A 15,988-nucleotide genomic window follows, 5' to 3' on the forward strand; every position below is an offset into this window, starting at 1 on the left:
ACACACAACTACACACACAACTACCTAGACACCGACCGATCTAAACACACAACTACACACAACTACCTACACACCCACCGATCTACACACACAACTACACACAACTACCTACACACCCACTGATCTACACACACAACTACACACAACTACCTACATACCCACCGATCTACACACACAACTACACACAACTACCTACACACCCACCGATCTACACACACAACTACACACAACTACCTACACACCCACCGATCTACACACACAACTACACACAACTACCTACACACCCACCGATCTACACACACAACTACCTACATACCCACCGATCTACACACACAACTACACACAACTACCTACACACCCACTGATCTACACACACAACTACACACAACTACCTACATACCCACCGATCTACGCACACAACTACACACAACTACCTACACACCCACTGATCTACACACACAACTACACACAACTACCTACATACCCACCGATCTACACACACAACTACACACAACTACCTACACACCCACCGATCTACACACACAACTACACACAACTACCTACACACCCACCGATCTACACACACAACTACACACAACTACCTACACACCCACTGATCTACACACACAACTACACACAACTACCTACATACCCACCGATCTACACACACAACTACACACAACTACCTACACACCCACCGATCTACACACACAACTACACACAACTACACATCTACACACCCACACATCAACACACACAACTACACACAACTACCTACACACCCACCCATCTACACACACAACTAAAGACAAATACACATCTACACACCAACCCATCAACACACACAACTACAAACAACTACCTACATACCCACCGATCTACACACACAACTACCTACATACCCACCGATCTACACACACAACTACACACAACTACCTACACACCCACTGATCTACACACACAACTACACACAACTACCTACATACCCACCGATCTACGCACACAACTACACACAACTACCTACATACCCACCGATCTACACACACAACTACACACAACTAACTACACACCCACCGATCTACACACAAAACTACACACAACTACCTACATACCCACCGATCTACACACACAACTACACACAACTACCTACACACCCACCGATCTACACACACAACTACACACACAACTACCTACACACCGACCGATCTACACACACAACTACACACAACTACCTACACACCCACCGATCTACACACACAACTAAAGACAACTACACATCTACACACCCACCGATCTACACACACAACTACACACAACTACCTACACACCCACCGATCTACACACACAACTAAAGACAACTACACATCTACACACCCACCCATGAACACACACAACTACAAACAACTACCTACATACCCACCGATCTACACACACAACTACACACAACTACCTACACACCCACCGATCTACACACACAACTACACACAACTACCTACACACCCACCGATCTACACACACAACTACACACAACTACCTACATACCCACCGATCTACACACACAACTACACACAACTACCTACACACCCACCGATCTACACACACAACTACACACAACTACCTACACACCCACCGATCTACACACACAACTACACACAACTACCTACACACCCACCGATCTACACACACAACTACACACAACTACCTACACACCCACCGATCTACACACACAACTAAAGACAACTACACATCTACACACCCACACATGAACACACACAACTACCTACACACCCACCCATCTACACACACAACTAAAGACAAATACACATCTACACACCAACCCATGAACACACACAACTACAAACAACTACCTACATACCCACCGATCTACACACACAACTACACACAACTACCTACACACACACACAACTACACACACAACTACCTACACACCGACCGATCTAAACACACAACTACATATCTACAAACCCACCCATCAACTCAACTACACACAGCGACCTACACACACATTAATGTTGCATCAGCTCCTCTACTCTGTGTTGTTTAAAGCTCGACGTCCAGAAAATCAATCTAACGTGGAACGAAAGTGAATCTAAACCTCAGCGACTCACCTGGAGTTCAAGAAGTTTCAAGCGAGCCTAGAAGTGTCGAGCGAGCAGGTTTTTGTCGAACATTACCATCAATTAATCTCCGGTGATGAGAAAAAGTGCGTCTCTGACTGAAAGTAAAAAGGTTTGAAAGTTTCAGGAGAACTTTGAGAGCGAAAACACCTCCAGGTCCTGCTTCACGGTGAGCGGCGTCGCACGATAATGTAAGTGCTGGAGGCGAGAGATCCTTAATAGCTGCTCCTGCTGCTCCTGTCAAGACTGATGCTTCCACGTGTCGCTGTGGATTTGAAATTATCTGCTGGATTAAACTAAGACAATGTTGTGAAGATTTTCGCTCGGCAAAGTGTAACTAAAATATTCCTTTTTTTTTTCCTCCTGTTCGTTTTCTTTGTGGTCCCTGGCGGTGCTGGAGGCTCATGTTTGATAGCAGCAGAGAGAAGCTTGAGGAACGAGTCGGTGTTCGTAGTTGTGCGTTTTTTATTTTAATGACTATAAGCAGTTTGGATGCAAAACACTGTGATTGTTGTGTTAATGTATGATTTCATGAAAACGAATTTCAATTTCCCATCGAATTCTTTTTAAGGACGACACAATAATGGAAGGATTTTACACAATTTTCAACTGAGATTAAACAATTTTCAACTTTAATCAAACAATTTTCAACTGTAATCAAACAATTTTCAACTATAAACAAACAATTTTCAACTATAAACAAACAATTTTTGACTATAATCAAACAATTTCAACTTTAATCAAACAATTTTCAACTATAATCAAACAATTTTCAACTATAATTAAACAATTTTCAACTTTAATCAAACAATTTCCAACTGAAATTAAACAATTTTCAACTTTAATCAAACAATTTTCAACTATAATCAAACAATTTCAACTTTAATCAAACAATTTTCAACTATAATCAAACAATTTTCAACTTTAATTAAACAATTTTCAACTATAATCAAACAATTTCAACTATAATCCAACAATTTTCAACTATAATCAAACAATTTTCAACTAAAATCAAACAATTTTCAACTAAAATCAAACAAATTTCAACTATAATATAGTTGTGTTAATTCATGTTAACACAGGTTAATACACTTAAATAAACAGGTGTGGATTTTATTTAAAGTTTCTTATCATAACAAAGTTATCTCAAGACACAACAGTTGAAATAAGACTATAGTTGATTAAGGAAAAATAGATCCAGCAATTCAACAAAGAGCAAGAAACAAAACACTGTACAGTGAGCTATGGCGAGGAAAAACTTTCTTTTAGAAGCAGAAACCTCGAGCGGAACCAGACTCATTGTTGACGGCCTCCCGCTTTGACCGGCTGGGAGGAAGGATGGGGGGGTAGACAGATGGATAAGGAGAGGAGTGAGGGAGGATATAGTGAGAAAAAAGAGGAGAGTGTAGGAGAGTCCATGGAGGTGCTGGAGAGAACTCGGGATCTGATGACGTGGTGAAGATCCTGGATCAGCAGCAGCTCTGGAGGTCCTGGGGCTCCGGGAGAGAAATAAAAAGGTGTTTAAACAGGTGATGAATGTGATGCAGAAAAGAAGGATAAACAGAGCTCTGTGTCTAAAACTCCTCCAGCATTCTCAGCCTATAGCAGCTAAAGATAAACAGTTAAGTTAGTTATAGCAGCTAAAGATAAACAGTTAAGTTAGTTATAGCAGCTAAAGATAAACAGTTAAGTTAGTTATAGCAGCTAAGATAAACAGTTAAGTTAGTTATAGCAGCTAAAGATAAACAGTTAAGTTAGTTATAGCAGCTAAAGATAAACAGTTCAGTTATTTATAGCAGCTAAAGATAAACAGTTAAGTTAGTTATAGCAGCTAAAGATAAACAGTTAAGTTAGTTATAGCAGCTAAAGATAAACAGTTAAGTTAGTTATAGCAGCTAAAGATAAACAGTTAAGTTAGTTATAGCAGCTAAGATAAACAGTTAAGTTAGTTATAGCAGCTAAAGATAAACAGTTAAGTTAGTTATAGGCTTTATCGAAAAGTAAGGTTTTAAGATTGTTTTTAAACATAGAGAGGGTGTCTGCCCTCCGGACTGAAGCTGGTAGTTGGTTCCACAGCAGAGGGGCTTGAGAACGGAAGGCCCTGGCTCCAAATCTACATTTAGAGATTTGTGGTATAACTAATAGATCAGAGTTTAAGGATCCTAAGGTCCTAGAGGGTTGGTAAGTTTGGATTAAATCTTTAATGTATGTTGGTGCGAGACCATGTAAGGCTTTATAGGTTAGGAGAAGGATTTTAAATTGTATTCTAAGTTCTACAGGAAGCCAATGTAAGGAAGACAGTACAGGTGTGTTCGCGCCTCTTAGTCTTAGTCCGGACACGAGCTGTAGATGAATGAGCTGAAGATTCCTGAGAGACTTTTGAGAACATCCTGACACCCAGATTCTTTACAGTGGTGCTCGTAGCAGGAGCGAGTCCATTATGTAAAACTAGATCATTAGTTAAAGATTGCCTGAGATGTTGCGGACCAACTAGTAAAACCTCCGTCTTTTTCCGAGTTCAGTAAGAGGAAGTTTTTGGTCGTCCAGGACTTGTTATCTGTGATACAGGACTGTAGTTGTGTAGCTGATTTCTTTCATCTGGCTTCATGGACAAGTAGAGTTGAGTGTCATCAGCATAACAGTGACAGTTGATAGAGTGTCTTCTGATCAAGTCCCCTAGAGGGAGCATAACGATTGTGAATAGTATTGGACCAAGAACAGAACCTTGTGGGACACCATAGCTGAACTAACTTACTTTTTACCAGGGCGGTCTCTGTGCTGTGGTGTTCCCCAAAACCAGACTGAAACACCTCAAATTGATCATTTTTGTGCATTTCAACATTTCAAGTTTGTGTGCATATGATTGTGTGTCGATAACCTATTCTGTCGCCCCTGAGTAGCTGGGACAGGCTAAATGAAAGGATGTGTCCACTGAGAGGGAGTGGGACAAAGAAAGTCCTACGACACCAGAAAAACTCTACTGAACTACAAGAAGGTTTATGTGCAGCAGTGTGTAGCACGGTGTGTGTTGTGTAGTTTGTGGATGCGCTCCAGTGTGTGTGATGGAACTAACAACTATATCATAGAGCGCTCGTGGGCGTGTGCGTCTGATGAGGCCAAAGTGAACACAATCAAGCGTGTAATCGTTGAGCTTTAATGGACACAACAGTCTCTCGACGACACACTTATGTAACACATTGTTTTATTGTGTTGTTGCTTTGGTTTGTTCCATCGTGTGGTTATTATGGTCAACATGTAACATTTACACTTTAATGTGTGTGATCGTCAGGAAACACACACTTGTGGATCATATTGTGTTACTTTAGTGACGACACTGACTCGACAAAACCTTTTCTGGCCTTTGAAGCTGAAGCTGAGTTTTAATGAAATACTTTTAATGTTATTGAAGACGATTTAAAACCACATTGATTAGCGAGACTAGTTAGTTGTTAGTACTGCTAGTTAAACATTTTCAACCATAATCAAACAATATGAACTGAAATCAAACAATTTTCAAAAATGATTTGATTATAGTTAAAAATGGTTTGGTTTTATTTGAAAATGGTTTGAAAACTGTTGAAAATTGTTAGATTATAGTTGAAAATTGTTTGATTATAGTTGAAAATTGTTTGATTATAGTTGAAAATTGTTTGATTTTAGTTGAAAATTGTTTGATTTTAGTTGAAAATTGTTTGATTATAGTTGAAAATTGTTTGATTATATTTGAAAATTGTTTGATTTTAGTTGAAAATTGTTTGATTTTAGTTGAAAATTGTTTGATTATAGTTGAAAATTGTTGGATTATAGTTGAAAATTGTTTGATTATAGTTGAAAATTGTTTGATTACAGTTAAAAATTGTTTGATTATAGTTGAAAATTGTTTGATTATAGTTGAAAATTGTTGGATTATAGTTGAAAATGGTTTGATTATAGTTGAAAATTGTTGGATTATAGTTGAAAATTGTTTGATTAGAGTTGAAAATTGTTTGATTAAAGTTAAAAATTGTTTGATTATAGTTGAAAATTGTTTGATTATAGTTGAAAATTGTTGGATTATAGTTGAAAATTGTTTGATTATAGTTTAAAATTAACTGATTATAGTTGAAAATTGTTTGATTATAGTTGAAAAATGTTCTATTATAGTTGAAAATTGTTTGATTATAGTTTAAAATTAACTGATTATAGTTAAAAATGGTTTGATTATAGTTAAAAAATGTTCTATTATAGTTGAAAATTGTTTGATTTTAGTTGAAAATTGTTTGATTATAGTTGAAAATTGTTTGATTATAGTTTAAAATTAACTGATTATAGTTGAAAATTGTTTGATTATAGTTGAAAATTGTTTGATTATATTTGAAAATTGTTTGATTATAGTTGAAAATTGTTTGATTATAGTTGAAAATTGTTTGATTATAGTTTAAAATTAACTGATTATAGTTGAAAATTGTTTGATTATAGTTGAGAATTGTTTGATTATAGTTTAAAATTGTTTGATTATTGTTGAAAATTGTTTGATTATAGTTGAAAATTGTTATTATAGTTGAAAATTGTTTGATTATAGTTGAAAATTGTTTGATTATAGTTGAAAATTGTTGGATTATAGTTGAAAATTGTTTGATTATAGTTTAAAATTAACTGATTATAGTTGAAAATTGTTTGATTATAGTTGAAAAATGTTCTATTATAGTTGAAAATTGTTTGATTATAGTTTAAAATTAACTGATTATAGTTAAAAATGGTTTGATTATAGTTAAAAAATGTTCTATTATAGTTGAAAATTGTTTGATTTTAGTTGAAAATTGTTTGATTATAGTTGAAAATTGTTTGATTATAGTTGAAAATTGTTTGATTATAGTTGAAAATTGTTTGATTATAGTTGAAAATTGTTTGATTATATTTGAAAATTGTTTGATTATAGTTGAAAATTGTTTGATTATAGTTGAAAATTGTTTGATTATAGTTTAAAATTAACTGATTATAGTTGAAAATTGTTTGATTATAGTTGAGAATTGTTTGATTATAGTTTAAAATTGTTTGATTATTGTTGAAAATTGTTTGATTATAGTTGAAAATTGTTATTATAGTTGAAAATTGTTTGATTATAGTTGAAAATTGTTATTATAGTTGAAAATTGTTTGATTATAGTTGAAACTTGTTTGATTATAGTTGAAAATTGTTGGATTATAGTTGAAAATTGTTGGATTATTGTTGAAAATTGTTTGATTATATTTGAAAATTGTTGGATTATAGTTGAAAATTGTTGGATTATAGTTGAAAATTGTTGGATTATATTTGAAAATTGTTGGATTATAGTTGAAAATTGTTTGATTATAGTTGAAAATTGTTGGATTATAGTTGAAAATTGTTTGATTATATTTGAAAATTGTTGGATTATAGTTGAAAATTGTTTGATTATAGTTGAAAATTGTTTGATTAAAGTTGAAAATTGTTTGATTATAGTTGAAAATTCTTTGATTATAGTTGAAAATTGTTTGATTATTGTTGAAAATTGTTTGATTACAGTTGAAAATTGTTTGATTATAGTTAAAAATTGTTTGATTATAGTTGAAAATTGTTTGATTATAGTTGAAAATTGTTTGATTATTGTTGAAAATTGTTTGATTATAGTTGAAAATTGTTTGATTATTGTTGAAAATTGTTTGATTATTGTTGAAAATTGTTTGATTATAGTTAAAAATTCTTTGATTATAGTTGAAAATTGTTTGATTATAGTTGAAAATTCTTTGATTATAGTTGAAAATTGTTTGATTATAGTTGAAAATTGTTTGATTATTGTTGAAAATTGTTTGATTATAGTTGAAAATTGTTTGATTATTGTTGAAAATTGTTTGATTATTGTTGAAAATTGCACTCGTGGCTCCACAGAGGAACCAGGAACCGCGTCTGCGTCCGACTCGGCTCCACAAAGTTTGGCCGAACAACATCGTACTGCGGCTGGAACTGCGGGCGACAAGCTTTTACAAACACCCGACCGAACGCCCGGGAACCTCCGTGATGTATTTGTGCTCCCAGTTAAAGATTGAATCAGGAGCAACAATCGTATGGTTACTGCTCAGCCTCGTCCAGAAGAAGGAGAGCGAGAGAGAGAGAGAGAGAGAGGGAGAGAGAGAGAGAGGGAGAGAGAGAGAGAGGGAGCGAGAAGATGTGATGGAGGTATAATGGAGTTCTTCACAGGTCAGCGCCGCACTATTGACCTCTCCGTGGGCTCCTTCTGTCCTCCGCTCATCCGCCACAACATCCATCACTCATCAGCGCTCCATCACCGGAGAGATGCCGGGAATTCTTTCTTTTCTTTTTTTTTCCGTCCGCACTCGTTCGCCGGATCCATCGTTTCCTTTCCAGGCGAGGAATCACATTGTCCTCCACTTATCCTGCTCCGTTTATTTCCCCCTTTTTTTTTCCGTCTGACGGTGCGTTTGCGATATTAGCGGCGGATTAATATCCGTGTCTTTGCTCGTCGGTGCGACCGGAGCGAGGATGTTGAGGATCGACTCCAAGCTAACGACTCGCGGCTCATCGACGCAGGTTTTTGAACCCGACGCCGGCGTGAACGTGACGGGAAACGACGCCCGGTGCGGAGTCGTGGTCGCTCGGGTATCGACCGGACTCTGGCGGAGAGTTTGTGTTTGTTTGTGTTTGTGTTTGTGTACTTGATCCGTTTGTGATGTTTTGAAAACGCTTTCATTTAGCGCCACTTGATTCTCCCTCCATTTGACTCCCAAAAACAAATGTGTTTGTTGAATCCCTTGCGTTGTCTCTGGGTCAAGGTGACCCGAGGGCCCGAAAACAAATGTCTTTGTGGTATCCCTTGTGTTGTCTCTGGGTCAAGGTGACCTGAAGGCTCAAAAAAAAAATGTGTTTGAGGTATCCCTTTGTTTTGTCTCTGGGTCAAGGTGAAACGAAGGCTCGAGAACTAATGTGTTTGTGGTATCCCTTGTGTCATCTCTGGGTCAAGGTGACCAGAAGGCCTGAAAACAAATGAGTTTGTGGTATCCCTTGTGATATCTCTGGGTCAAGGTGACCCCAAGGCCCGGAAACAAATGTGTTTGTGGTATTCCTTGTGATATCTCTGGGTCAAGGTGACCCGAAGGCTCTAGAACTAATGTGTTTGTGGTATCCCTTGTGTTATCTCTGGGTCAAGGAGACCCCAAGGCCCGGAAACAAATGTGTTTGTGGTATTCCTTGTGATATCTCTGGGTCAAGGTGACCCGAAGGCTCGAGAACTAATGTGTTTGTGGTATCCCTTGTGTTATCTCTGGGTCAAGGTTCCCAGAAGGCCCGAAAACAAATGTGTTTGTGGTATTCCTTGTGATATCTCTGGGTCAAGGTGACCCCTAGGCCCTAAAACAAATGTGTTTGTGGTATCCCTTGTGATATCTCTTGGGTCAAGGTGACCCGAAGTTCCCCCGGAAACCAATGTGTTTGTGGTATCCCTTGTGATATCTCTGGGTCAAGGTGACCCCAAGGCTCGAAAACAAATGTGTTTGTGGTATCCCTTGTGTTGTCTCAGGGTCAATGTATTAAATAATCTAATGCACAACATCACGCTTGAGTCATAGTTATAGTGTTTACGTTATATTGTATGTAACGTGCTGTGATGCTAACAAGGCCGTTCCTCCCATTCCAAGAGCAGTCAGTTGAGGTTCGGCGTCAGAAGACACTTATTAGTTATCGTGGTCTTCTAGGGAGGAAATCCAGGACACGCCTGTGGGAACATGAAGGGTCTCTAGGTATCGATGTAGGTCACATGTTCCTCAAAGCTACACGTGGATCCATCTCACCTTCAGTCCCTCAGTAGCTAATCCTTCACATTTGAAGGAAAAAAAAGATTCAAATCCAAGAATCTTCCTTTGATCCTCTTGTTTGTTTGGACGCCGCTCGTGTCAACACATTAACATCCTCCCGCTCATCTGTAAAGCGCCGGATTGTTGGAAGTCGCTAATTATCCCCCGGAAACCGCCGCCCTCGGCGCACCTTTTTCCATTTCACTTTCAAATTTCGTTGTTATTTATAGTTCCTCTGCTGCTTCCCGATCACTGTCGCCCTCTGACCTCTGACCCCGGCGGTGCCGGAGCGAGACAAAGGGATCCGGGTGACGGCCATGATCAAGTTGAAACGCGCATCGGAGACGCCGTCGTTAATCCTGTTGGTTCTTGACGGAGGATCCTCAATTCGCTCTATTTCCAGCGTTATGCTAATCGTTTTTCCCGCGCGTTGGAAATAATTGCGTCGCTCATGTTTTAAAGATGTAAATGTTCATTGAATGCATTAGTCGCCCACTCTCCTGTTTCCACAGATTGCCTGCGGTGATGCATCCGTGTACCAGGTGTGACCCGGACCGACTCCGGAAACCGGACCGCGGCACATTAGAGGCAGAAGTACACGCTCGCACCGGCGAAAACGCGGGGATCGTCGGACGACATTAATATTTATCGGGAACCCGCCGGAGTCGGGTTGAGAATGAGGGACGTGACCTAACCGAGCGTTTCCCACTTCATCGCCGAGAGCAGGAATTATATTTTCCAGGGAAGAGCAGCTGCTGCTGTTGGTCTGAAAGAGCAAAACTGTAAGAGATGAATAAGTCGTCTTGGAAAAATACGAGGAATTACGAAAAGAGAGAAGAACTCGACGTTCTTGCTAATTTACTGCAGTTGTCGACGCGAGTCGTTGTTGTGAAGCAACAGTGAGTTCGATGTGTTTATAGAGATACAGCGAATATATCGCTATATTTTTTCCCACGATAGTAAATTAGATTTGTTGTTTTGTTTGTCTTTCAATCATATATATTTTTTCTTTTTATCATAATAGTTTTGTGGTTTCCAGTTCAGTAAAGTGTTTAAAATCAACACATTTTCAGGATTTCTTCATTTTTGTGTTGCAAAAATATTTCCGGCCACTAGAGGGTAGCAATCACTACGTGATGACTGTGGACGAGAGGATACATTCCTCTCCAGCAGCTGTTTTTAAATTGACAATTCATCTAAATATTCTGTGTTTGTTCATTTTTGTGTTGCCAATTCGTCCCCCAAACTAAATGAACATTTAAATTCCAATAGATTCCCATGTTAACTGAGGACGAGAGGATACAGTACAGCTTATAAAGCTGATGTTTGGACATATTTTGGTTTGAAAACAAATTAAAGCAGTGATGACTGAGGACGAGAGGATACAGTGAGTCCAGCAGCTTTTAAAGCTGATGTTTGGACAAATTTTGGTTTGAAAACAAATGAAAGCAGTTACGACTGAGGACAAGAGGATACAGTAGAGGTAGAAGAACACGCTCGCACCGGCGAAACGCGGGGATCATCGGACGACATTAATATTTATCGGGAACCCGCCAGGAGTCAGGTTGAGAATGAGGGACGTGACCTAACCGAGCGTTTCCCACTTCATCGCCGAGAGCAGAAATTATATTTTCCAGGGAAGAGCAGCTGCTGCTGTTGGTCTGAAAGAGCAAAACTGTAAGAGATGAATAAGTCGCTCATCACTCGTCTTGGAAAAATACGAAAAGCGAGAAGAACTCGACGTTCTTGCTAATTTACTGCAGTTGTCGACGCGAGTGAAGTCGTTTGAGTTCGATGTGTTTATAGAGATACGGCGTTATAGGGCTATATATATTTTTTTCACGATAGTAAATCTGATTTTTTGTATTTTTTGTTCTTCAATCATATATATATATATATTTTGTCATAATAGTTTTGTGGTTTCCGGTTCAGTAAAGTTTTTAAAATCAACACATTTTCAGGATTTCTTCATTTTTGTGTTGCAAAAATATTTCCGGCCACTAGAGGGTAGCAATCACTACGTGATGACTGTGGACGAGAGGATACATTCCTCTCCAGCAGCTTTTTTAAAATTGACAATTCATCTAAATATTCTGTGTTTGTTCATTTTTGTGTTGCCAATTCGTCCCCCAAGCCAAATGAACATTTAAAATACAATAGATTCCCATGATAACTGAGGACAAGAGGATACAGTACAGATTATAAAGCTGATGTTTGGACATATTTTGGTTTGAAAACAAATTAAAGCAGTGATGACTGAGGACGAGAGGATACAGTGACTCCAGCAGCTTTTAAAGCTGATGTTTGGACATATTTTGGTTTCAAAACAAATGAAAGCAGTTACAACTGAGGACGAGAGGATACAGTGAGTCCAGCAGCTCTTAAAGCTGATGTTTGAACATATTTTGGTTTGAAAACAAATGAAAGCAGTTACGACTGAGGACGAGAGGATACAGTGAGTCCAGCAGCTCTTAAAGCTGATGTTTGAACATATTTTGGTTTGAAAACAAATGAAAGCAGTTACGACTCTGTCATATGACTATATTTTTTTGGAATTTTTTTTTTCATATCAAGGCTTCCATACAAGAGGGACGTTACAGACGATCAGTACGGAGGTCATTGACGAACTGAGATCCAGTCGCTACATTAAAATGAACAAACATTTTTGTCTATAACTCTAAAAAAGAAAACGTTACTCTGAAAAAATCCCAACTCTTAGTTCGACATGAGGTTGAGTAGAAAATGAGTGAATTTTTCTAACCCTTTTAATTGTTGATCAAACTCTTGGTACCGAAAAAAGTCAAAGCTCGTTTCCAGCACTTTGTTTGTTACCGAAAGCATTTTCGTTCGTCTTAAAAAAAACGCCGTGAGATTCTCCGGCGCTCTTGTCTCCGACAACAATCTCGCATTCCTTCCGCGTCCCTCCGTGACAAATCGGAAACGTTTAGTGCGATATCATAAAGCGTCTTATCGCCGCAGAAATTACACTTCCATCCATCAAAAACACATAAGTCACCGGCGGAATTGCCGCTTTCCACGTGATCCGTCTCGCTCTTCTGCTCAAAAGAGAAAAAAAAAAAGAAAATGTCCCAACAGCGTTTTGAAAAGGTTAATTGGCTCCACTCTTGACAAAAGAGGCGTCTCTTTCACCGAGACGACGCCGGGATCGTCGAGGAATAAAGAAAAGCTACACGTGTGAAAGACGTTTGCTCTGCTTTTAACCGTCCAATGGCTTCTCATTCACGAGCGCCATCGGAGTCCGACGCCGAAAAGCTCCGCCAATTTGTCCCCCGTCACGCTAAGTTACACAAACGGCTATCGAGCTAAAGCGCTAGAAGCTATCTTCATTGTTCCTCCTTCCGAAAATGTTTCCCCATCAAAGATTGTTGTGAGTAACAACGTCTTTAGATAATGAGACAATGTGTTGTTTCGCACTTTGTGTCGTCGCCGGAGCGACGTTTCCCTTCCTTTGAGGATCCTCCCAATTATTGTCTTTGTAGCCGGTCGCGGCGCCGGGGCGACGTGGTCCGGTGTTGAACCCATCAACGCAGACTCCAAAGCCTTTTTTTTCACATTAATGAGTTCGCAAACGTGAGACGCGGAGCAATTATTCGGGATGTTACCATGGTTTTTTTTTTTTACTTGTTCTTCGCCGGTGAAGAAACCAAGTCCCAATTATCAGCTGATCTGAGTTTTTTCCGAGGCGTCGCGACAACGTGTCACTCGCGATTCCCGTCGACGCCACGGCAACCGAGGACCACAGGAGGCGACGGCGGCGGCAGGTTTTTTTTTTTTTGTCGCCGCCGCGCGCTAATTGCTTCCGACAAGCGAAGATGGTGATCGCGAGTACGATTCCTCGTCTTTAGAAAGCAAAAACAAGTGGATTCGTGGAGAGCGTTTTAAGGCTCTTGTTTGGAATCGGCTTCTAGAGTTTCAACGAGGAAAAGAGCGGTTCTTGGAATCAGTGCTTGGATTTTTTTTGCTTCTGAATAATCTGTGAAAACTACCATTTGTGGTTGATATGTTTTTGTTTTACTGATGTTGAATCTGGGCTACGAAACTATCACAAACCCCAGTTACAATTCAAACTTTTACTCATATTTGTAAGTAAGTAAGTAATATTTATTTATATAGCGCTTTTCTAGACCAGGGTCACAAAGCGCTTAAGCAATCAAAACAATACTCAAAAAAGTACATACTTTAAAGATCAAGATAATACTGAGAACAACACAGGAGTTCCAGAAAATCAAGGAAAAGCCTGAACAAATAGAAACGTCTTAAGATGTTGTATGGATTTAATGCTAAGGGAGGACGTTTTTTATTTGCAGGACAAGTGTTTTATTGTAAGAATAAAAAAAAATCAAACCTATAATCTGTGATCACAAATAACTAAGTCATCTTGTTATGTTGATGCCATCTCAAAGAAACAGTGTCCATGTAACAGCCGGAAAATGAAGAATAATGGGGTCGAATATAAAACTAAAACTAAAAGCCTAACTTTGACTTCTGTTGAAGCAGTTTTTGGAATTTTTCCTCCTAAATTTTCGCTCCTGAACGATCCTTGAAAACTGCAAATATTTATTTAATTTATTTCCCTTTTTTTTTTTAAATTATTTGCAATATATTTTTATTTTTTATTGTGACCCAATAATTAAGGTATGTTGTTTTTAATCATCCGTGTAACGTTAAAATTTAAGTGGCAAACTGTATGTTACAGTTGAATAAAGAAAAGATTCTGAGCTAGTTAAATTTTGGGTGCAATTTTTAGGATGTGTCCTCCCTCAAGACCTTGGCTCCAGCAAAAAGAAAAGTATTTTCTGATAAATGGTCCAAGGAACAGTGTCTATGTAACAGCCATCATAATTTTCCTTTATAAATACAGATATTAAAGCAACAATATGTAACATTTTACTATTATTTCATATTTTTCTAAAATGATCTGTACTTTTGAACAATTAATGTACTGTACTGTATGTATTTAAACTTTCAAGCTGTCATTTTAACCATTAATTAAAACTTAAGACATTACAGTTACAGTATTCTTACACAAAACACATTAAATCAAAAAATAATATATGTATATTTTTTTGTAATTAATTAAATAATAATTTGTTTATTCTATGTAAGATTACGGACAGGAAGAAATTGTACATATTCTTTTCTTTCCGGCTTATGTCCTAACATCAGCTTTAAAATCTGCTGGAGTCACTGTATCCTCTCGTCCTCAGTCGTAACTGCTTTCATGTGTTTTCAAACCAAAATATGTCCAAACTTCAATTTTAAAAGCTGCTGGAGTCACTGTATCCTCTCGTCCTCAGTCGTAACTGCTTTCATGTGTTTTCAAACCAAAATATGTCCAAACTTCAATTTTAAAAGCTGCTGGAGTCACTGTATCCTCTCGTCCTCAGTCGTAACTGCTTTCATGTGTTTTCAAACCAAAATATGTCCAAACTTCAATTTTAAAAGCTGCTGGAGTCACTGTATCCTCTCGTCCTCAGTCGTAACTGCTTTCATGTGTTTTCAAACCAAAATATGTCCAAACTTCAATTTTAAAAGCTGCTGGACTCACTGTATCCTCTCGTCCTCAGTCGTAACTGCTTTCATGTGTTTTCAAACCAAAATATGTCCAAACTTCAATTTTAAAAGCTGCTGGAGTCACTGTATCCTCTTATCCTCAGTCGTAACTGCTTTCATGTGTTTTCAAACCAAAATATGTCCAAACTTCAATTTTAAAAGCTGCTGGACTCACTGTATCCTCTCGTCCTCAGTCGTAACTGCTTTCATGTGTTTTCAAACCAAAATATGTCCAAACTTCAATTTTAAAAGCTGCTGGACTCACTGTATCCTCTCGTCCTCAGTCGTAACTGCTTTCATGTGTTTTCAAACCAAAATATGTCCAAACTTCAATTTTAAAAGCTGCTGGAGTCACTGTATCCTCTCGTCCTCAGTCGTAACTGCTTTCATTTGTTTTCAAACCAAAATATGTCCAAACTTCAATTTTAAAAGCTGCTGGAGTAACTGTATCCTCTCGTCCTCAGTCGTAAC

Source organism: Callionymus lyra, chromosome 16, assembly GCF_982586985.1.
Source record: "Callionymus lyra chromosome 16, fCalLyr1.hap1.1, whole genome shotgun sequence".
NCBI classification, from domain to species: Eukaryota; Metazoa; Chordata; class Actinopteri; order Syngnathiformes; family Callionymidae; genus Callionymus; species Callionymus lyra.